Raw genomic sequence first — 23,688 nt, forward strand, 5'->3', positions numbered from 1 at the left:
CGGGGCAGGCGAGAGGCGCGCGACCTCCCCCGTGCCCCACGGGGTGCAGTGGGGAGTACCCGTATGTGCGCGCGATTACATCACCGCCAGCCAATCAGGGCGCGCGAGGGCAGGTGTTCCTCCCGAGGGGGGCGGGGTCTGGCGCCCCCGGCGGGAGCCGCTGCGCCTCGCACGGCCCGGGAGGCGGGAGATGGAAGATGGGGGTGCTGCCGGTCAGGGATGTGGGCGCTGCAGGTGTTACCGCACCAAAGAGCGAGGCTGGACGTGTCTCGGTCCTCTGCGCTCCCGTCTGCTCGCGGGGCTCGAGCGCCGTGTCCCGGCACAGGGCACGGAGGGGCCGCGGTCGCGCTCGGGTGCCCGTGTGAGGCATCTCGGAGTCGCCCTTGGTACCCCACCGATCTCTGCTGAAGTGTAGAATCACTGAATCACAGAATCGATTAGGTTGGAAAAGACTTGAGTTCATCGAGACCAACCCGTGACCGAATACCACCACGCAACGAGACCATGGCACTGAGTGCCGCATCCATGTTCCCTCAAACATATCCAGGGATGGTGACTCCACCACCTCTCTGAGCAGCCCCCAATGTCAATGACATCCCAGTGTCTAATCTCCCTTTCTGTGGAGAAATTCTTCCTGATGCCCAGCCTAAACCTGCCCTGGCGAAGCTTGGTGCTATTTCCTCTCGTCCTGTCACTCCTAGCCTGGGAGAAGAGGCCGACCCCCACGGCCTCCTTTCGCTGCTCATAGAAGGTGATAAGGTCACCCCTAAATCTCCCGCTAGCCCTGAGTCACGGCAGGTGGGAAGGCAGGAATGGGCAGCTGCTGCCGGCCCGGCTGCAGCGACAGCCTCGCCGCGGGAGGCCGTAATGAACACCCCGAGGGCCCGCCTGCCCTTCGGCCTCCTTCTTGCCCCAAACCAAAACTGTTTATTCAGGAAAGAACATGAAAATCTGTCTGATCCCTCGTAATCCCGTGCTATTCCCACCTTTCTCAGTCAATGGCTGGCTGAAGCCAGCTGCGGTTCACCTCGCTGGAGAGGGACCCGCTCCTGCCCCTCGGTAGCAGCTCTGCAGTTCAGCTGCTACAGTTATAACCCATAGACTTTCCTGGGAAGCTGGATATCCTTGCCTCACACTCCCGAGAACCCAGACTGTAACGTGCTGTAGAAATGGCACACAAATTTCCACACCATAGTTGGCTGATGCCCTCGTTCCTTGCCTTACACTGAGGTGTTTCCTCCCCACACATATTCACATCGGAGTGAATGAACACCCATCAATGCAGGACTTGAGACCATGCCTCGAAACACTGCACAGCATTTTTATTTATTCATCTATTTATTTTCTGCAGTGTTTACAAAAGTAAAGATGGTGACTCTGAAAAAGATGGGAGCTTTCCTTTCTGGAATTGAAATTCTCTCTCAGTCTTCCACATAGGCACACGATGGGATTATTTTTCCAGGGCCTCTGGAGTTATGTCCACAGTGCAGAAAATACCATGCAGCTTTTACCTCCGAGGTCATCGGCACCAGCACTCGCTTTCCAAGGTTAGAAAATCCGTGCACAGAGCTCTGAGGGTGCTTTTTCACTCAGGTGACTGACGCAGCCACGGCTCTGAGAGCTGAAGCTTTGCTTTCTGTGGGTTCAAATGCATCTGCTCCACAGCGAGAAGATGAGATAGTTCATCCCTGTGTGCCAGTACTGCTTCCCACAGCTCCCTACCAGCTGATAGAGCTGAATGAGAACGAAACCCAGATTGCCTCAGCACAGGCACTCGTGAGCCAGTTCAGAAAGAGCCAGAATGCTGAGACTGCGGTTACTCTTCTGTCATAGAAAACTTGCTCACAGACAAGCTAATTTGAGTGCCCAGACCCAGCTGCCAATCAACCTAGTTAACTTTGCTGTGTCCACATGATCTGGGACTCAAGATACTTTTATAGAGCTAGGGATCTTTTTTCTTTTTTTTTCTTCATTTCCTCAGGCTTATATCTCACAGTCATTTAAATATTTCATGTATTATTAAAGCAATGACAAATCTGGCTAAAAGAAATGCTGGATCTTAGGGGTGATTAATGCAAAATTTATTTAGCCTAGATATTTCTTGGATTTTTGAAACTGTTTTTATTTCAAGAGATTTACCAGGAATTTTTTGAGAGCTTGACACTCTTTAAAATAATGGTATATCCTGTACAGATTTTTGCAGGCATGGAACTGGGCTGTAATTTTATCAGGTCCCTGTTTGCATCCTATACTTTGCTTCTTGGGCATCCACCAGAGAGATATCCTAGGTAGCATTAGATAATTTTGCTCAGTATGTACATTGTATACTCAGCTACTACTGACTCTTCCCTCTAATTTACTGTAGCAGCCACTCTTCCCCCAGTGACAACTAAAAAAAAATGTGCAGAAATAGTGCAAGAAATCACAAATTAGGCTTTCAGTTGTCATTCAAACCTTCTGACTCTGCCTTTCTCCTTGCTTCTGGGTTTTACAGGGGTTCTTATCCCCTTCTTTTCACCCTCAGCTCTAATTTCATATATGGTTTTATAATGAACTTGGAAAAAAATTAAATACTTGCTTTCCATATCATCCCACTAGCTGTACAACCTTCACAATTCTTTGGGAAGGATGGACATCCCAAAATAATAAATATTACCCTACATTTTCTCTAAACTAGTAAGTGATAGCCCCTACTGCTTTTCAAACATGACTTGCTTAAATGTTAGAGATTAACTGAAATGCTACACTGTGCACCTGAGTCCATAACCCAGTATAAACAGCACATTTCTAATCAGTAGAAAATGTGCATATCTGGCTGGTTTCTGTGGGGTAAAACTCAATGCTGGCATTGCTCAAGAGGCGTGTGTGGCAAGAAGCAAGCAGCAGTGACAGGCAGCAGGGGCGGGCGGTGAAGTAATAATTAGGTGAAATAATGGTTTGTATGTGGCAATGTGGAGTTAATGGCTAATCCAGGGATTTTGTGCCATTTCATGGCTGGCTCCAGTAAAGCTTCCTTTAAGATTACCAAGGCAGGATATTTGTGGGAATACTTGTGTGTTGGATCAACAGTGATGTGTGCATGCCTAAAAGAGTCGGTGTGTTTTAAAACATGCAATGCCCATTTTATTCTTAGTGGTGATGAAAATAACTATGAACTGCAGAAATGGTAACGAATGGGAAATAGTATGGGATAAAGGTAATTTGCAAACAGCTTTGATACTGCACTAAAGAGGAATGAAGGTGAGTTCTTCTACAGGGTTTTTAAAATTCCCATTTTTCAATGTTCCATAGTTATTGGTGAGGAGATTTGTCCTTTTAGCAGTAGCTGTTGACAAATCTCAGTAATTAAATGTTTAATGTTCAAATTAATGAGCTATAAACCAGGTCCTGCCAAGAATCAGTACCTTTGGGAAGGTACTTGATCTGACAGTGTTTTCATGTCATTTTCTCACCTTTTACCTCAGTTTTTTAAAAGCTAGTTGTCTGAAGCATGTGTACTTCTAGTGTTTTAACTGGCCTTCATACTAGTTTGACAAATGGTGACTGCTCTGGTTTCACAAGAAGGCATTCTCAGACACTGACAATATTCATGGTACATGGTTACTTTTTTATCTGCAAAGCAAACAAACTCTTTCATTTTCAGCTGAGTAAACTTCCCATGGAAACTAATTCACCAAAAAACAGTAGTTAGTTCTTCACTTGCCTGTGTACCCCTTCTAGATTACACCATCTGTGAAGAAAGGAAGGAAATCACCACATAATAAGGTCATCTTCACATTAAGAAATGAAGAGAGAAAATTTTGAAAGATTCATGTAATATTTTACCTTGGTTTTGCTCAACAAGAGGAAGACTAAATGTTAATACAGCAATGTGGAATAGAAAGAGTGTAGGATGGGTAGGAAAGAAAAAAGGACATACAGACAAAGGCAAAAAGGTAATGTTACTGTGTCAAAATGAAGTAATTGAAAAGTGGATATACTATTTCCAGTACTTCGGGGGGGAAAAAAGGAGGAATTTTAGAAAAAAGTTCAGGATACCCTCCTTGTGATAAAAGAAAACTCAATTCCTAACCAGAACATGTGGATTAGAGGGAATTTGTGGTTGAGCAAACACAGAAGTAAAAATAAAAGCATATAGTAATATTCTATGTTTAGGAAGCAATGTTTTGCAAATAGAAGGTAAATAATAAAACAACTCAAAATTTAGTTCAGATATATTTTTGGAAAAGATGGTTGCAGATTTTAGTGAGACAAGAGGGCCCTGAGATAATTCCAGACCCTAGGTGGAAAGTTTGGAGGTAGTTGGAAAACTCTATATTGTTGAAGAGATTGTACTGCTTGTTTCAAAGAAACAGCCAGTGAGATTTCAAATTCTCATTTAAAAATTCGGGGAATACATGCTACTCATAGTTGGGGCCAGACATTCTGGCTGTGGTAGTAAATTAAATTCTCCTCCAAACTGTCACTGAGCCAGTGAAAATAATGCTTTTGGGTTGTTCAGGAATATGCCCTCAAATGCCTGATGGTAAATTATAAACCTGGAGTCAGTGATCACAATTTGTGTGATGAAAGGTAGGAGTGAAAGAAAATAGAACATTCTCAACTTCAGAAAGGGAAACTTGATAAATTAAGGGACCTGGCAATAAAATCATCTTGTATAATGAAAACTGGAACATGGAAGAAGCCTTAGCTACCATGAAATGAAATGATTGGGATCCTGTATCTCACAGAAGGCAAAATGGTTTTGAGGTAGAAGCTTCAAGGCATAAGTGGAAAAGAGATGGCATTAAGAGAGGGGTAAGAATTGCAAGTGGAGAGCATGAAACAGAAAAAAGGTTTGGTTTGGGAAGGATCTCAAATATCAGTAAGTGGGAGAATGAAAGGATAATTTATCTGGAAAGACAGGTTGATTTATGGTATATGGCATTTGAAAAAAACAGCAAGATGTTATCCAGCTGTGACATAATAGAGTAAGAAGGAAGTGATGTTGCTTTCCGTTGAGGAAGAAGTGGAGTTTAGAAATAGTCTACATCTGATTCTAAAGCTAAATGTGTATTTTTGCCTCAATGTTCAGTAAAGACAGTGGTCTTGAAAATGGGTTGGAGGGCAGAATGGCTAATAGCTAGGAGGGAAAGGAAATTGCTAGTATTAAATACAAGATGAAAAAAAACCCCTAAGTTTGCAGCTTCTGGGCAGAAAGAACAGATAATGTCCATTCCAGAAGTCAGAAAATTGTGTCAAATGAAATCACTTCTCTGATAGTAAGCTTTTTAAAGTAAGTATATCAGGAAATGAGAAAGTATAATGTTTGTTTGCTAAAGGTGGGCCTTACCAGATTAACCTAAGATCTTCCTTTGATAATATCGTTCAACTTCTAGATAAAGGAGGAGATGGCAGGAATTAGCAGAGCAGTACCAGAAACTAATGCATGCAATGAAACATCCACAGAGGATAAAGTAAAAATCTAATGATCAGAAATGAGGTGTCTGAGTAAAGGTTTTTCTCTTTTCTTCCTATCATCACAACCCGCCACACACCCCCAGTGCCCAGGATAAGTTTTGGGCTTAAACCTATTAGATATTTTCCTTAATGACACTGATACAAGGAAGTGGGGGGAATAAATTTGTAAATGATCCAATGCTTAGGAGTACCAACAGTAAGGAAAACTAGGAAACCACATACATTTAAACTGATGGAGAAATAGAAATGCAGTTAACCTCAAGAGTATAAAAGCAAGACCTTAGCATCAGAAATTTCCTCTAGCAGCTGGGAGCTCATCACTTCAAAAAGATGACAAAGAAGGACAGAATATGGTAGTTTATCACAGCATGATATGAAATGTCATTCAGCTTCAGCATTAGAATGACAAATGCAGTCTTAAGCATGGCTTGGCAACAGGTTAAGTGCCTTCACACAGGCACTTAATTGGCAGTGTGGAAGTACTTATTCGGAGATGCACACAGGCAGCCATGAGCTGGCTCTGAGATGTAACAAACTGAAGGGGTTGATGTGCCATGATTATTTCTGTTGCCTTCATTTCAGCTTTGTTCATGTTGTTAAATTGGGTAGGGACAGACAGCCACAAGCTGTCAAGCCAGTTTGTAATTAAGCCATGACTTAGCATGGCTTAATAAGTTACTACGCCATAGACAAGCCGTAATAGCTGCCTCTGTGTGCCTCTGTGTGTGCTCCCAGCTCACCCAGCTGCCGAAGGAAAACCTGCTCATTTCAGCTATGATAGGCTGCCATAGCATCCTTGCTGATAAGGAATAATTTGCCTGGGTAACCCAGTAACTTGTGAGCATGTGTTCACACTTTCCTCTCTGCCACTGGGAAGCTCAGAACCCAGTGCAGTACTGTAGGTAGCACAGGACACAGATCAGATGTGTTAGTTTTGTTAACTTTGTGCTGTGATGTCTCCTGCTCCAGTCTAAAATATTGCTAAACATTTTGCTTTGGTGTTAGAATACCACTTTTTGCTTAGACTACTCTCATCCACCATCCCTAATGTGCCTTCATCTTTATTACTGCCCTGGTTTGTTCTTAACTGACTATCTGAGCTTAAGATTATTTTTTCTACCTCTGACTGAAGTATTTTAAGAGAGTTTTAAGATAGTCCAAAAGCTTAATCATGACAACAGTAAAATGTTTATGTTCTTATCATCTTTTATGCTTATGTTATTGAAGAAGTCAATCGAGTCTGCCTAACAAGCTTGCTTTTTAAAAAGCTCAATAAATAGATGAATTCTGGTAATAATAGCTTTTCAATTTTCAAACATCTTTCAAATGCTGCATAGACATGATGTTTTATAGCTGAGACCATTCTAATGAAAATTTAAAAGTAAGCATGAGAGTAAAAATAAAAATAACCCTGAAGAATTTATCATTGAAATATGCAGATATTAACTGAGATGTCTTACTGTCAATGCAATTCCATTGTTACTTTTTGCTGCCCACTTACACTTCTTTCCTAACCATAGTCTCTAATAGTAATCTAATGACAAGTTAACAGCTTCCTATTTAATCTTTGTGATATTTTCCTAATTAATTTGGAATTATCATTACTGTTAATTCAATTAATTCGTTACTGTTAATTATCAATACTGTTAATTCTTTACCTTTCCTTACCATAACTATGAGAAGTAATTACCTGGGAGAGTGTGGAGAAGGTTGCTTCATAAAATCACTGACATTTTAAAAATACCTTCCCACATAAAATCCGTGGTACTTTAAAAATACCTTCCCACATTTCCATTCACTGTCATCTCTCTTTATCCCCATTGCTGAGGAAGAATAACAGCTTGAGGACCCCAGTGAGAGCAGGGGCTTGTAGCACACACTGTTCTCATGGGTAAGTAAAGCTGCCTGGAATGGGGCAACACATCAGGCAGAAGCAATCTGATCTATGTGAGTGGTCTGTATTATTCAAGGATGTTTCTGCTGAGGGCATTCTGTTAAGATCAGAGGAGCTGTTAAACTGGAATAGATATGACTCACCATCCTTCTGAGAGGAAAAAACACCAGCAACCAAACTGTGCAGTGTGAAGCCCTAATACACATTTGAAACATTAACAATGAACAAAGCAGGTACTGAGAAGCATTTTTTTTTTCTTTTAAGACTAAGGGGGGGAAAGGTCTTCTGACAGAAACTTCATGCATGTCCAGTAGGTCCCTGAACCTTTTCCTGAAGGCTCTGCTGAAATATGTTAAGTAATTTATACATCCATGAAACTGATGAATACCAGCTTAAGTAGAAAGGGAAAGTGGCAAGAAATCACTCAATGAAACTAAGAAAATTCAGCTTGTGGCAAGGGAAGGGCTTCTTCCTCTTAAGTCTTATAATGGCTAAGCAGTGCTGTTGGTACCCATGCCAGTGGTGCACAACCCCAGAAGAAGTGGCCCAGCAGGCCAGAGCTGCAGATGGGACTGTTGTGAACTTGCTAATGGCAGCACTCAGTGGTGACTCAGTTAAAGAGTCGCCAACAGCCAACTCTCCCAGTAAGATCAACAGGCTGCACACCAGCTTGGGAGGTAAAGATAATGAGTAGGATTGACAGGAAGGATAACACTGGCTCAAAAAAAATTAGAGTTAATTATTAATTTTCTGCATTTTTTGTAAGGTAGTTTGATGGGTGCTGCCCCTGACCATCAAAGCTACCTGTGCCAGACACTATCAGGTTATTACAGCTATTTTAATTTTAAGCTCTGAACAACAAGCTTTGCTTTCCACATGCAAAATCCAGGTACATCCTATGTTTTGTAGTATCCACAGTTCAAAAATTAACACTTCTAATTTTAAAACATATAAGCATAAAATGAATCTTCACAAAGAAAAACAAAACAATGTAGACCAGTTTCCATGTTGCTGCTTATTACCTTTTGTTTCAATTAATGGTGTTTGGGGATTTTTTCCAACTATATACCAACAAAACAACCATTTTAAGATTTAAAAAGTATTGTCAAATTCTTTGTCTAGGTATTAAATCCCTCCTAAGAAAGAAATGTGTGTATTTCTTGCTAGCATATCTACATGAATACAATTCATGACAAGGGTAATAATTTATATAAGCTATTCTGGATTCTAGAAATTATATTAGTGTCTGGACAGAGAAAAAAGCCCAACACTCAGATACATTCTCACCATGGTGACCTATGAGAGAACTGTCACAACAGAAGCTGCTGTTGCCACTACAATTTCCAGAGCTCCTGCTGTTCGTGTTGCTGCCAAAGAGAAAATCCACTGCCCTTCGCTGCACTTAAAGCTCAGTAAGATCACACTGCTGCTTAAAGATAATGTTCACACTTTACTGTACATCAGTATCAAAGAGAAAATGAGATGATCAAAATATGCCAGCTATAATAACAGCATCAACATGAAGTGTGCTGTTTATTTCCTTTGAGGCACCGAGCTCCGACTCCCTCCTGTTGCAGCAAAGACAAACCAGCAGCGTGATCACAGCCTTTGGGGACAGCTCTGTTCAAGCCAGAGGGCCACCAGTCTTGGCAGGAATGCAAGCCAGGTAAGAAGTAGAGGACTAATGCCTCTCAAAGGAAAAATAAAATCTCATGATGTCTTTGAAACACAAAAATAAATTAGTGTTACAGTTATCTGAGAGAAAAATATAAAATAAGAATAGTCTTGTTGGCTCTCTGCACAATGAATGTTACAAGCTCTGTTTCCACACTCCACTAAAGGACTTTCAGTTATTATAGGCATACTGGGAAAGCCTTTTTGGCCTACTAGAGAACTAAATCAGAGAACTGTGTAAAGCACATCTTTTCAACAGGCTAACTATCCCCTAACCAATTAAGTGTATTTCAAACTATTAGACAATATTTTCTAATTTTTGAAGATAATCGAAATCTAGTGACAAGGGAACATCAGAATGTAAATGTGAATGTTCCACTTTGCAGAAATGAGCAGTTTCATGAATTTTATACTCTGCAGTACAAAAATGAAACAGAACCAACAAAGCCTTGATGATAGGACTTGACATTTTAAAAGCAGTATTTCTGAAAGTAAAAGGGCCCCCAGAAGACCTCTGATTAGCCTGCTCATGATCAAGAAACTCTGGAATAAATAACTCTGCAACTGCCAGGGTATCTATAATTAACTATGGCTAAGGGAATTAGAGTTGGAAGTTACTGTGATAGTTGCAAAGTTTCTGATATGATAAAGTGACAAAGTAAGAGGAATGAAATTATTTGAGAAAATGCTCCAGACCCTAAACTGATAATCATTATTAGTGGCATCTCACGTCTGAACCCTATGAATAAAGCAATTCATTATTCACAAGCTATGAGGTTAGGGTCTGATGTACAGTTGATAGTTTTATTATATGTAATTTATGAGATCTTAAAAAGGCATGAAAAAAAAGTTCATAAAAGAATTTACACTGCCTGGGAAATGGAGACCCAAATCAAGTTATAATTCAACTGACTTTCTGAGCAGGAGGGTAAATCTAAGTTTGGAAATCAGAATGTCAAAGGATCACTGCATCTCAGAGATTATTCCATTTGAGGCAAGAGAAAACAGATTTCATTTGCATTCATCTAAACAATTCTGGTTGGTGAAAACTGCCATATTATATATTGGAATTGCTTCTAAATTGAAGGAAGCAAGAGAAGGGAGATGGTCCAAAGAAATGTTCTGAGCTTTAGCCTCTCTCACAGTCGGGAAGTCCCTCATGCTTTGGGCGGGGACAGGCAGAAACCCAGCGGAGAAGTAGATCCTGATCCTGATCCTGTACTGGCTCCTTGATTCCCGGAGGCAAGCTGTGAGTGAATGCCAGAACAATGTAGGTATTGAAATTGGATTTTCTTGTTTCTATGCTTTTTGTTTGTGTGTTTGTTTCCAGGTTTTAATCAGAACCTTAACCCTTGCTTTACTAGTATAGTTTTTCCCCCTTATTTAGCTTTATTTTGTTATATCAGTGATTTCAAGTAAGAGTGGCAAACACAAGGAATGATATTTCTAAAGAAGGATAATGTGCAAATAAATTACTTGGCACATAAACCTTTAGGATACCCATAACCTGGGAGAAATTTGAAAAACCAAGGTGTTTCTTAAGAAACAGCGAATCAGTGTTACACTGCGGGAGAAATCTTCCAAGTGGGACATTTATTGAACACATGAGATTGCACAATTGCAGGCACACAACTGAGATTAAATCTTTTGGAAGTTACACAGTGCTGTAGCTCTGCCATAGATGCAACAAATCCCAGGGAAGGAGGGGAGAGGCAGAAGAACAGGTGGAACTCTAAGACAGTGAAATGAGAGTGCCACAGGGAACTGCAGTGTGTATGACTGCCAGAATCCAAGTGAGTATCTCTAAACATCTGACATCTCTAAAAAGATTCAAGAAATGATTACAGTCCATTTCAAAAGGGTCTAAGAACAGCAAAATTCTGAAAGCTGGAAAAGAAAGAACAACATAATAACTAGAGAGCACTACTGCACAAAGCTCTGACACGTTAATAAGGTCGGCTTTTTCATAAAGTGTTTGAAATAAAAATAATTGAGGGAGGCTCTGCAGCTGAAGTGTAATAAGCACAGAGGTAAGTACATAGTGGACACTGCCAAACACACTGCAGGCACTGCCACATCACAGTGTGGTACTTAAAACTAGATGCTAGCAGTGAATAAGCTACAGAGGTACAGAAAAATCTCAGTGCCTGCTTATTTGGCTAGAGAGGGACCTTTGGATACAGGCTTTGCAATCATGCATGTTTACCTAAGATAGGCCAGTGTTAGCTTAAATACCATAAACTGTTTATTTGCAGTTCTAGAAGGGGCTTGGGAATTTTCACTCCTTGAAAAAAATGTTGCTTTTTTTCAACTACCAGCACTTTCTCATTGTCATTACATTTTTGCAAACCAGGAGAAAAAGAAAGGAAGGTACAGTAATTGCAGCGACATCAAAAAAGGCTGGGGCATGCAGTGGCTGTGATCTCTAAGTTTACTTATTCAGTCTGTGGCTCTCTGGAATAGGCTGTGGGCAAGAGGACTTGCTCTGGTACTGGCAATAGCCTATTTCTTCTACCATTATTTCTAGAAGTCCTTTTCACTCTCAGCAATAAAACACAGGAAGGACCAGAGCCCCTTGAGAAAGAGGGCTTTTAGAAAGGAGCTACTGTCAGAACAATTAGTTCAGTAATCACTCTTTTCTCCTCACAGGTCTGTAGCACTGCTTGGAAAGCAGGAGACCAGGGTGTGGTGTCTGAATTACTTGGAGATACTAATCTACTTTCAGATGCTTTATTTCTTGGGCACTCATCTCTTATACGAGGGAAACTTTCTGCAAGCGACCTGTTGGATATGCTCAGTAATGATGGCACTTCCAGGAAATTGCCATGTCCTGCAGCAAAGGATGGAGTGCAGTATATGGGCCTCTCCTTTCTTTTGAGAAAGGTGCAGCATGTCAAAAGTGGGCAGCTCTGCTACAGAGCATCCCTCTCACTGGAGTACAGCAGAGCTGAGTCCTTTGCGCTTGTTTGATAGAAATCATGGATGGTCTCAGAGCAAATGAGACTATGAGTGGCAGTGCAGCAGCAAGAGAAGGAATGTTAATGACCAGAACATATGGGGACTCAGGGAGAAACACATATTTCAACTTCTATTCCTTCTATTCCTTCTATTCCAGCTGATTGTACCATGCTACATTATATACAGAATCGTCATGATCACTGAAGTTTGAAGTACCAATAAATAGTTATATTCTATTTTCAAACACATTTTACTCAAAGGACAAACCCAACAGCTTCTGAATTCTAGTGGCAGCATTACAAGAAGGCCCTGTGTGAACAATGATGCAGGCAGGAAGGTGTGACTAAAGACTTAAAGTCTGGGGGTTTTGTTCTCCAAAAGCAAAACAAAGGACTGTACACTCAAAGTACAAGGAAGTCAGTGATGCTGAAACCACTGGGGATGAAGTGTCCACTCTTACAGCACTTTCAGATTTAGAGGACAGAGCAATTTAGTAAACCCCAGAGAGGAGAAGATGGAATCATAGACGAATTCTTACAGATTACGAATCATGCTTGACTGACTGCAGGAGCAAGAGAAGTAAAACACACAGCCCCAAAACACTGTCAAAGCTGACATACTTTTGAGAAGTGACATAAAATCCCACAGAAAGAGGCAAGGGTATGTGGCTTTGGGGCATCAACTGTTCTTTCAGAATATTGGAAATGTGGAGAAAAGTCTAGAGACCTTGATTAACTTACTGAAGCATTTGATAACTTTTATTCTGGGGGAGGATACATGCATCTCATTTTCTGTTGCTTGAACATTCATTAGTCATTTGTCAGAAAAGTTTAAAAAGCAAATTATGCAGAAGTAGTCCAAGCATTTTTTCCTCTCCCTTAGCTTGTGTGCTGGGTAAAGAATCCTGGAGTGAGAATGAGACTGTCAAAAATCCTGATTTAACAAAACACAGGAGTCTTCATCAAAGAGTGTGAGATTGAAGAGAAGGTTTTATTTGGTTCCAATAGAGAATCTCACTGGGGTAGTTGTCTCCTCAGTCACTACAGCTTATACTGTAACAACAGGAATTACTTTTCAGGCTGCAACACCATGGCAGATTTTGACCAGAATTTGGAGAGAGACAAATAATTGGACTGATCACGTTCCCAATAAAATTTTCCATATAATTTCTATTACTTCAGAAAAAGTAAAATCACTCTGAAGACATCTCTAGTAGCATTTAAAGAATTGCTTTCACACCTAGTTCTATACCATTTAATTCTGTTAAATCCAGTGGGGCAATATATGGTTTTCAGTCTTAAAAATAAAAACAGAATTAGGCCAATTTGTCTTTTTAAAATGAATTATTCATTGCCTAAGCCTAGGGACTTACCATAGTTGGGGCCCACATGCACTGCTGCTAAAGCCACAGCAGAGAGGCAGTGATTATGTGTTAGGCCTTTAGGTCCATGGCATCAGTAGATTATCAATGCTTCCACCTCCAGTGCTTTCAGACAGACCTTCATCTCTGGAAAGCACAGCTGCACTTATCCACATTATTTTCAAAATTGATTTCAAAGGATTCTGCAAAACATAATCTGAACTCACATTTAATAAGACATAAAAACAAATTAAGGCAACTATTGAAGAAGCGTATCTGTCTCTGTAGTTAAAGCCTACTAAATTAAATTTTAAAGAATTCGCTCAGACTGGAAATCATATCACTGTGTGTGGGCACAGAAGAAGGCTCAGTAAATTCTGGCTCAGTGGGTGAGTCAGCATGAGTCATCAGCAGACATACCATCCTATGGTTATATGAATCCACAAGGTACATTTAGAAACATGTCACAGTAACAAAATAACGCCATCCTCCTGCTTTTTGTCTAGATGACAACAATGACAGCCCCGACTTTCCTAAAATATTGTAGGAGTTCTCAGCTCAACATGTGGGTTTAGAAAAAAAAACCTCTCTGTTTTGCTATTTTCATTAAGCAAAACTAACACAGATATGATAAGCTGGCAGGAAAGCCTCAGGTTGTAAATAAAATCATTTAGGTAGCTGCATTACACTGACAAACAACTGAGCAACATCTGCTTATCTGGTGGATTTTTCATTTGATTGAAACACAAGGAGGGTTTTTTGCTCTTCCAATTTTAATTGTTTCCATTGCTCAGAATTCCAAGTGGGTAATAAGATGCTCTGACAAATGAAGTTATGTAGCTGACATCACCATCTGTGTAATAAGCAAAATCGTGTCAATTTTGTTCTGAAGGAGTTTTTAATTGTCGCATTTACTGAAAGACTCTGAATGCAAACTAGATGTGCACTGGTTAGGCTGAAACTATTGCTGTTTTCTTCTCTTCTACTTTTCTTAATTTCCAGGGAAAAGTTAAATTGTATACTCTATATTTAATTTTCCTCTGAAACACATTTCATTTTCTTCCAGCCTGTCACATCATATAGGATGTGTAATTAACCAAAAATACCCCAACTTGTACAGCAATACAGGAAAAGCACATTTCACTCCTTCTCATACTAATTTTTGGAGCTTTTATATATAGATTTCTTTAATTTTGCTAAAGATTAGGGAAATTTCACCAGTCATATGTCTGCACTTAGGATGTAGTGAATGGACTAGGATTGCCCATGGGTATATCTATACACAGCTGTTTGCCTGACCACCTCACAGCCCAGTCTGTAAACCCAATTCCCTGCCACGATTAGTCATCCACTTGGATCCCACTTACTGCAGTGATGCCACACAGATGCAGTCAGATTCACATCAGCTAATCTAGTTACAAAACAGAGGCCCTGGTTCTATCAGATATGTTAAAATCTGTGTAAATAAAAATGGCTTAACCTCTTAGTTTAGGCTGCAGGCTCATTTCTCACTCTCCCAACAGCGTGGCAAATGCATTCTAGATTTGTTCTTTCATTATTCTTAAGTGAAGGATGTTTCCTGGATTTATTCCTATCATGATTTGATTCACTAACTAACTCCTTTCCAGGGTTGTAGCCGTCTTCACATAATACACTTAGAATTTTAGGCAATTGGTGCTGCTCTTCATTTGCTATTTCTGTGTTCTAGTAGGCTTAGTAAAAACTTGGGTTGGTTTGGACTTTTTTAATTCTGTGAATTACATATCAATATATGTAACCTGCATAAGGGAGGGTACCCTTGGCAGTGCTGCTGACTCTGGCTGTTTTTATAAGGCTTTAGCCATAGCTGGAACTCTTCCACTGGGGACTTGGGCCCTGTTGAATGGAGCAGTGAACATAAGTGTCATTAGTACAGGTAACCTTTAGCACACCTTGCAAAAGAACACAGGCCCCTTGAAGGTTTTGCAAGAAGCTCTGAGGACAGAGTGTTTTTTGAGTGTCAAAGACATCATAATGTTGGACTTGGCCTTTCAGGCTCTAAGTACAACCACAAGGACAAACTCAGTCACATTTACCAAACATCAGTGCTGTTTACTCACTGGGCAGGCAGGGTTGCCAAATCCCCCCCCCACACATACAGCCCAAAGATTTCAGCACTTAACCCAGGCTGTAAATGAGAGCAGTTAGCAACACATCTGTTAATAATGTCTAGCATGTCACAAAAGAGAGCACACAAAAAAAAAAATCATAAATGTTTTTCTTCAAGGATGGTCACTAGATAATACTATTTAGTAAAAGCTTTATTACAAACATTTTATTCAAAATCAAATCTTGAAGGATATTGCTGCTTTTTGACTGTAATCAGGGGAGAGTGGAAAATATTTTCTCCCATAACACTCATTATTGTACATATATATAGTACATATATAGATATGCAATATACCCTTATGCAGATGCATATACATTTCTCTTTGGAATATATTCTCAGCATGTAGTCTTTCCCCAGAGAGTCAATATTCAATATGCTTCATATATTTTAAGCTGTAATTTATACAAAAATGTAAAGTAGTGTCTATTTTAGCAAACTCATTATCAAATGTTGCTGGAAGCAACACTCATTCTTCTCACAGATTGCTCTTTCTTCAGTTTTCCTTACAGTCAAAGTGGGTTGATGAACAGTAGATTAAATTATCAAAAACTAGGCAAAATTCTCATTTCCTTGTGCTTTCTATCAGCTATTGAAATTAACATTTTCTGTGATTTTGGGGGAGTTTATTTCCAAACTTGCTATGAGTAGGAGTATGGTAACCATACAACAGATTCAGAACAAAGGGTTTTTCAAAGATTATAAAATATTTAACTGCAGCAGATCCTATAACAAACAATAATTCTTGAGTTACCTTTGAGAAAGGATCTCTCTGCCAGCACAGGCCACTAGAACCTAGAGAGGGTGCATGGAATTTCCTTTTCTTTCACCACAAGCTCTTCCAAGGGAAACATCAAAGCTGGAGTTCATAGACTCACACCTAAAAATTTCCAGTCATACCTCCAGAGATAGAGCCCTTGTGAATGAGTAGTCCAGTGAGTAAACCTACAAGAGGGAAAACCACATGTTTATTTATTTATTTTCTGCCCTCCTTGTGCATTTAAGAGCAAATCCCTGGGCAGCATGGAAAAGCCACTGTACCAGCTCAGCTGTCACCTGCCTGGGCAGTGGAGATTCCCAAATGCTCTGAGAATCTCTGCTCACTCCCATTGAGCTGCCTGGAAGGGTAGGATGGTTTCATCCCCAGGCTTTTGGTATATACTGGGGTAAGAGCTGCCCTCACTTCAGCTCCACACCCATGGAATGTACCTGACCTGAAAAAGCATCTCAGTAACTCAGACCCCTCTAGAGCATACACAGGACTCTGAACAGGGACAGTCCAGCTGCTGTGACTGACTAGCAGGATGGCAGTGGGAGTTTACAAGAAGGCCTACTCCAAGAGGTTGGAATGCTTTTTCTTAAAGTTCTTTATGGCCTGTGTAGTGTTTTTCTCATTAAGTAACTCCTGAAAGCACTTCTGGTGTCACTCTGTCTAAATAGATGAATGATGAATTCAGCTAAGGAAATATGTTGCTTGTTCTCTATCCTTGTATTCTGTGTTCTTGCTGGAAAGGGACTAGTAAAGACTTTTTCTATTCCAGCAACAGGCAGATTTCCTAAAAATAAAACTGCTGAGTAATCTTGGTAATTTTCCAGTATATGCTGTTTCATTTAATATAGTTTGGGGCATCTTTTTCATGGCTGTAGCATTTAGGTAACCATTAGCTAAGAGTTGCTGATAGCATCAAACACAGAGCTGTGCCATGCAGACCTACTGCTACATTTGATAAATTGGATGTCAAGATCAGGCACAAATGCTGATATTTCAAATAAAAAGGAAGAAAGAGAGAATGAATGGAAGAAGGAAAGAAAGGAAAGAAGCAAGTAAGCTCCAGAGAAAATGATTGGACAAAAGTTTTTCATTAATTAATTTGTTACATGTAATGGCTTTCAACAAACACAGAAATATGTTAAATTATTTTTCAGCATTCTTTAATTTCCCTACTTTGATGATAAAAAAACCAAATAAATTTTCTAAAAATAAAGCTGAAATATGACAGAATCAAATTATGTTTGTTCATTGACAGTGACCCACATACTTTGACTATGCTCAATGTTATTTCAAGTTCTTTGCACAAATATATTGAGCATCTGACTACCTTATAGCTCTTTATGGAATTTGTTGACTATATGCATGTTTATGTAATATTTATTTCTATTCATATATTACATATTTATGCAATTGTGATAAAAATAAATACCACAGATTTGAATTAAAACCAGTCAATGCTACTTTAGCTCATTTGTATGTATTATTTTCCCCCTTAAACCTAAGCAGCCACTGCTTAGCTCAGGCTGCTGCAGCTACAGGCAGAGAGTGTGGAGGGCTGGAGATGTCAGGCACCAGAGATTCAGATGTGAGACAGAAGTGTGTGGGAGATGAAGAGGCCCACAGCTCTGCAAGTCAAAAATAGCTAAATAAATGCCAGTTGTTTCATTTTCTCTTTCTGCACATAATATATAGACTGACTGTGGGCAGTGCTACTATCTGAAAAAAAACATTTCCAAGTGGCTGAGCTAGCTTTTATTGGCTAGGGGAGTGGGAGGCAGTGAAGAGGCAGCAGTAGAAATTGTGGATTTTCCATGCTTTGGTAAAAAATAACATCAAATGTACATGTAAATCTGCTGGATGATACCATGCATAGTGCTGAGGCAACATTGTTCTGCTTTCTGAACTGATTGATGAGCAGATTTGACATCTAGCAATGCCAGCCATGGAACATGGTGAGCAACTTCAGAACAAAAAAAAAAAAAAATAAAATCCAGTGGGGACAGGGGAAGAGGGAATACTGGCTACTCAGCATGGTCAGAATAAGGCTCTGGCTCAGGCAAAGACACATCTGTGTTCTTCTCTCCGTGAGAATCTGACAGGGAATTGCCCTGTGGTGTAAGCACCACCCTTCCTTAGATGTTACTAATGGTGCAAGCCAGCTAATGAAAGACCAGTGTGTGTGCTGCAATTATAGCTTGGAAAGTGCAAGGGCACAGGAAAGAAGAGGAAGAGGATATCTGTGGGGCTTGTGGCAATGGTCACATGGGGACAATGAGCTGCATAGGGTGGCAGAATTGCTTGCAGGACTGTCCTGCACTGCACTGCTGGAGTTGAGCAACCCTGAGGCTTCCCCTGAGTGTGCCAATGCAAAGGATCTCCCACTGAGGGCTTGGAAGCCAGGAGAGGGTGGACAGCCATGGAGCAGAGCTGGGCACAAGGACTCTTAAGGAATTGCTGCCAAAAGACAGTGCAGTGGAAACCAATGCATGTAAAACTGCTTAATTATACAGTGCTTAATTATATATATTATACCTAAATGTAGAGAACAATGAGTAGGAGTAGCCCATATGAGCTGGTTGCCTGCGAAGTAAAAAATTCCCTAGGTACTGTAGTTGGGTAAGACAATTTCATCTTAGATGTTTGTTTCTTCTTTTTCTTTTTTTGGAAACCTGAAAAGCTTCTCTGGTGAATTTGCATAGCCGTCAACTTGCTGAGGGTGATGCTACTAACTATGCTGCTGAGAGAAGTCCTCCCAAAAGACTAAAACCTGTGGGCTTTCTTCCTTTTCACATTACTGATTCATCGCTTGCTCTCCTCCCTCAAGACTTACAGTACGTCACGACCTGACTGGAGGAGCTGCCTGTCATACTTGCAGTTAATCAATGACCTACTTTATTATTGTATGGGCTCAAAGAGAGATGTTCTGCATGGAGTGAAGGTCTGATCAATAACAGACATGAAGGACACGGCAGGGAACAGGACTGAGGGAGAGTGAATAATTTTTACCAAATGTCATTTCGTGGTACATCCTCTTGCTAGTCCTGTCTATTTTAGGTACAACAGGATGTCATCATTCTGGTTATTCTTGCAAATACAGATGTACAGATTGTGGAATAAATGGAGCACTGAACTAGTGGAATTTCAAACAAATATTAGTACATTAGAAGGAAACACAACAGATTTTATTTTCCTTCCATGATATTTAATTGTGTGCATCTTTTTTGAAATAAGAGCAAGGACAATGCAACTGAGCTAGACTCAGAAACCTGAGAGGAAGAGTGAGTTGAAAAAAAAATTTCTACTGGACTAACAAAGAGCAATGTTTTTATGAAACTGTTCTGTAAGACTGTGACCACTTTTGGAAACAGACTTATTCATTTGTGTCTTCTGGATCACAAACATGTAACTTCACTACAGAAGATACCACTTGTTACTTTTTAAACACCTCTGCAAAACTGCCAAGAATAGAACAGAAATTAATTGAGTTCAGTTTTGTCTCATGTATCACCAAGGGGGTTACTATTATGTATCTATTACTTATACTGTGCATAACATACACATATAAATACAAAATAGATAGATAGATAGATAGATAGATAGATAGATAGATAGATAGATAGATACATACATACATACATACATACATACATACATACACAGAGTGAATGAACAAGTGAGTGAGTGAGTTATGTTTCTGAAACCCTATTTAGCCAGTAGACTCAATGGAGTCTCACCAATGACCATAACCACCCATGCACAGGCACAGCTGAAGAACAATTTGACAGAGCCTCTGTTGTCACTGTCAGGACAAGGGTTGAAAAGATCTTGAGTTTTCAATATGGGCTGAGTTTGGATGTCTCATAAATGAATAATGTGTAAGGTCTCAATTCATCTCACCTGGATGTAGGCAAATGTCTGGATTGATCAGAAGGGTAAGCAGTAACCCTCAAGTCTGCTTAGGGTTAGTCACAAGAGATGGACTGAGTCACTGCAGATAAGAAGATGCACTTCAAAAATATATTGCCTAATATCATTTGTCTTTCTCCTAATATCCATATTTAGGCAGGGTAACATGCAGTCCTGTCACAGGTGACAGAAAAATACAGGTAATACCTGTAAAACAATGCATTAAAAGTTTCGTATATTGACAAATGTCAATACCTTAGGCTAAGATCCTAAATGTGCATCTCAGTTTCAAATTCTTGCCAACAATGGGGCATTTTGCAAAATAATATTTCATAAAGAATGTATTGGTATATAAGAAGGGTATGGTTGTAAAATGCCACATTTTGAGTGATAACAGGAAAGCATAGGAGTACAGTAGTGGAGTGGTTAGAAGGGGTTGCTAGTGTGTTACAAGGATAACTGAGATTGTTCCAAAAGAGTGGCTCCTCTCAAAACTGTAAGCATGAAGTTGGGCTGAAGAGTTAATAACAGATAAATTAGATGTTAGCTACATGGCTCTCTGGTGTGACAGAAGTTGATGTATTTTAACTGTTGTAGCTCAAAGGGCTCCAAAGATCAGACAGGCCAAGGATGCTGATTATAATTCAATTTACAAGATAAGACCATGCTGAAAGAAAGCCTATTTATTTAGTTGCAAACTGAGTAATTAGATATGGAAATTTGTAGCCATGGGTCACATAACACCATCATTTTGAGAATAACCTCATTGAAAGAGCTGAACTAAACTGAAAAACACAAGGAACCGCTGAAGAGAATATAACAGATTTAAGAAGTTAAATTGTATTGAAATGACCACATTCTGGGGAAATTAAAATCTTTCCCCACACTCTCTTTGTTCAGACTCTCATAAGGTAAATCTCCCTGATTTTTCCTGGACATTTAAGATAGTTGAACTTCCAAATTGCTAGCCCTTCTTCTGTCACGGCTGCACAGAGCAGAGCTACTGATGGTCTCCTTCATACACCCTAAGTGTGGAAAGACTTGCAGGAATACACAGTTCCTTCCAAAGAAAGCAAACTTATTAGTTGGTTCCTTAGTTAAGTGCAGCCTAGTGGGCCTTTTTGCTCCCATTTTTACCTATCTTCAAACAACTGTCCTGTTCTGTGAATGAGGTGCTTTGCACTGAAGTCATGCAACCACCAAAAAGTGATGTCTTGTTTCCTGTTCCTATTTCCTGTCTCAGTGAGACACAGACCCTATAACCCTAAGCTACTCTGAAGCTTTCAGTCTGGTGTTGGAGTCTCAGCCTTCTCCCTCTTCTTGCTCTTTAAATGATTCTCACCCCTACAGGCAAAAGAAGGACATGTGCCTGAAAAGCCCTATATTAACTACCAAACCTTCAACTCTCTAACAACTCCTAAAGTGCTGAATATCCTGAGCACTCATTGGAAATTAAAGTCCCTCTGCATTTCTACAGTCAGCCCTATGAGCATCCCGTGGGGAACCAAGATCCATGTCTCAGTGTACCCATGGAGAAGAGGGAGGAGTGGAACTGCCTACTGCTGGTGGCTGAGCATGCCATTGCTGAGCTTCCTCAGACCCAAATTGCTTTCCCTGTACCAAAAGCCTCCATGGCCAGCTCAGAACAAGAATTGTGCAGCAGTGGTGAAAACATTTCATCAGAATGAGGACTATGAAGTGCTTCTGGGACTGCAGTGCCATGCTCGGGGTATCTCCCAGCACTTGCCAGTGCTTTTCTGGACCATGTCATTCAGAATCCCACTCCAGAGATGTGGCCACAACTGACCTAGTTCAAGCTGAAAACCCGCCAAAAAATTTAGGAAAGACATCACCTTTTCTTGTGCTTGTGTCAGATTCTGCATGAGCCAAGGGCTGAATCTCCACCCTGAGGATTTGCCTCCATTTTCCATGGCAGTGATGTTAATCTTAAGGGTTACTTGGATTCACACAAAGATGCTGAGTTACTCTCTTATAATGTAAAGCAAAAAGATCCACTGGAAATGCACCAATAAAAATTACAACAAAAGACAATTAGTTTCTTTTTTCTCTTATTCGCACAAAGAACATTTTAAAAGGTGAATTACTGACTGAGGCACCACTCGAGCTGGGATGAGGATAATTTGGGGTTGGTAGCTGTAATAGCTTCTAAGTGAAATTCATTTGCTGCAAGTAGTGCAGCTCTAACTGATTTTCATCTGCACTTTTATTAAAGCAATTACAAAACAACTTAGTCTTTGGTATATGAAAGTGTCCAAAGCTGGGATAGGAATTAAGAATGTAATAGGGTAAGGTACGTAAGGCTTAGATAAAATGTCCCAGGATTAGAAATGTTAAGGGCTTGTCTTACAGATAACTGGCTGGGTATAACAGTGGGCACAGTGGCATTCCACAAAGCCCACCCTGCACCTGAGTCACGCCAGAGCTTGGGAGCCAGCTCTATCTGATGCCCAAGTTTTCCCAGCACTGGCAACACTTTTAGAGAAGTGCCAGAAGTAGGACTGCTGCAGCCATTTTGCAGTGATCTATCTCACCAAAAATAATAGTGTTCTGAAAGGATATTCTTTTGCTGTTGACAGGATTTAGTGATTCAAAACTAGATCTAATATTGGAACTGAGACTCCCAGGGTCTCCGGAAGGCTGAAAAATCTGATTACATGAAATGGGATAAGATTTTGAATAGCCTTGCAGATGTCAGGAATGCTTTGCTGATCAGAAAGAGCTATTTCAGCCACCCACAGTTCCAGAAAGGACAATAACATGTAAAGAGGAAGGATAGGTCACAAGGAAGGCATAAATGAATTGTCACTCAGGTAGTTTCTGTTGTGAGTAAACATTTCTGGAGAGATCATCACTTCTAATAAACTGAAAATCTTGGAATACCCTTCCACTATTTCATAAAATGTGCATTCACTTTTTTATAGCATAACAGAAACATAGAACGGTTTGGGTTGGAAGGACCTTAAAGATCACATTTTACCAATCCCCCACCCATTAGACCAGGCTGCTCAAAGTCCTGTTCAACCTTAAGCACTTCCAGGAATGGGGCATCCACAGCTCCTCTGTGCAGGGTTTTCCAGTGCCTCACCACCATCACAGTAAAGAATTTCTTCCTAAATATAGAATATCTAATCTGAACCTTCCCTCTGTCATTTTAAAGCCATTCCTTCTCATCCTGTCACTACCTGTCCATGTAAAAAGCCTCTCTCCACATCTCTTGTAGTGCCTTTTAAGTACTGGAAGGTGCTACAAGGTTTCCCTGGAGCCTTCTCTTCTCCAGACTGAACAACCCCAAATCTCTTAGCCTGTCTTCACAGGAGAGGTGCTCCAATATTGAGAAATATTGCTGTGCTATAGAGTACTTATTTGCACAAACATCCTACTTGCATTACACAAAATTTTCAGCCAAACACATTGGATTTTGCACGGCATTTAAAATACTTGAATGTCAGTGAGTCAGAAATTAAGACCATTTGGTGTTAGTTATATTCTATGTTCTT

General features: G+C 40.2%; 1 long non-coding RNA gene across 1 annotated transcript in view; it reads left to right on the forward strand.

Annotated features, from left to right (window-relative positions):
- The first annotated feature begins 7,289 nt into the window (after nt 1–7,289).
- LOC306798537 overlaps nt 7,290–23,688 on the forward strand; it is a 41,399-nt gene continuing 25,000 nt past the window's right edge. The window contains exons 1-3 of the long non-coding RNA XR_013773387.1: nt 7,290–7,351; nt 8,932–9,020; nt 10,683–10,821. This is a non-coding gene — a long non-coding RNA (uncharacterized lncRNA). The remainder of the gene's footprint in view (nt 7,352–8,931; nt 9,021–10,682; nt 10,822–23,688) is intronic.

The sequence above is a fragment of the Erithacus rubecula genome, assembly GCF_903797595.1.
Source record: "Erithacus rubecula genome assembly, chromosome: 2".
Lineage (NCBI taxonomy): Eukaryota > Metazoa > Chordata > Aves > Passeriformes > Muscicapidae > Erithacus > Erithacus rubecula.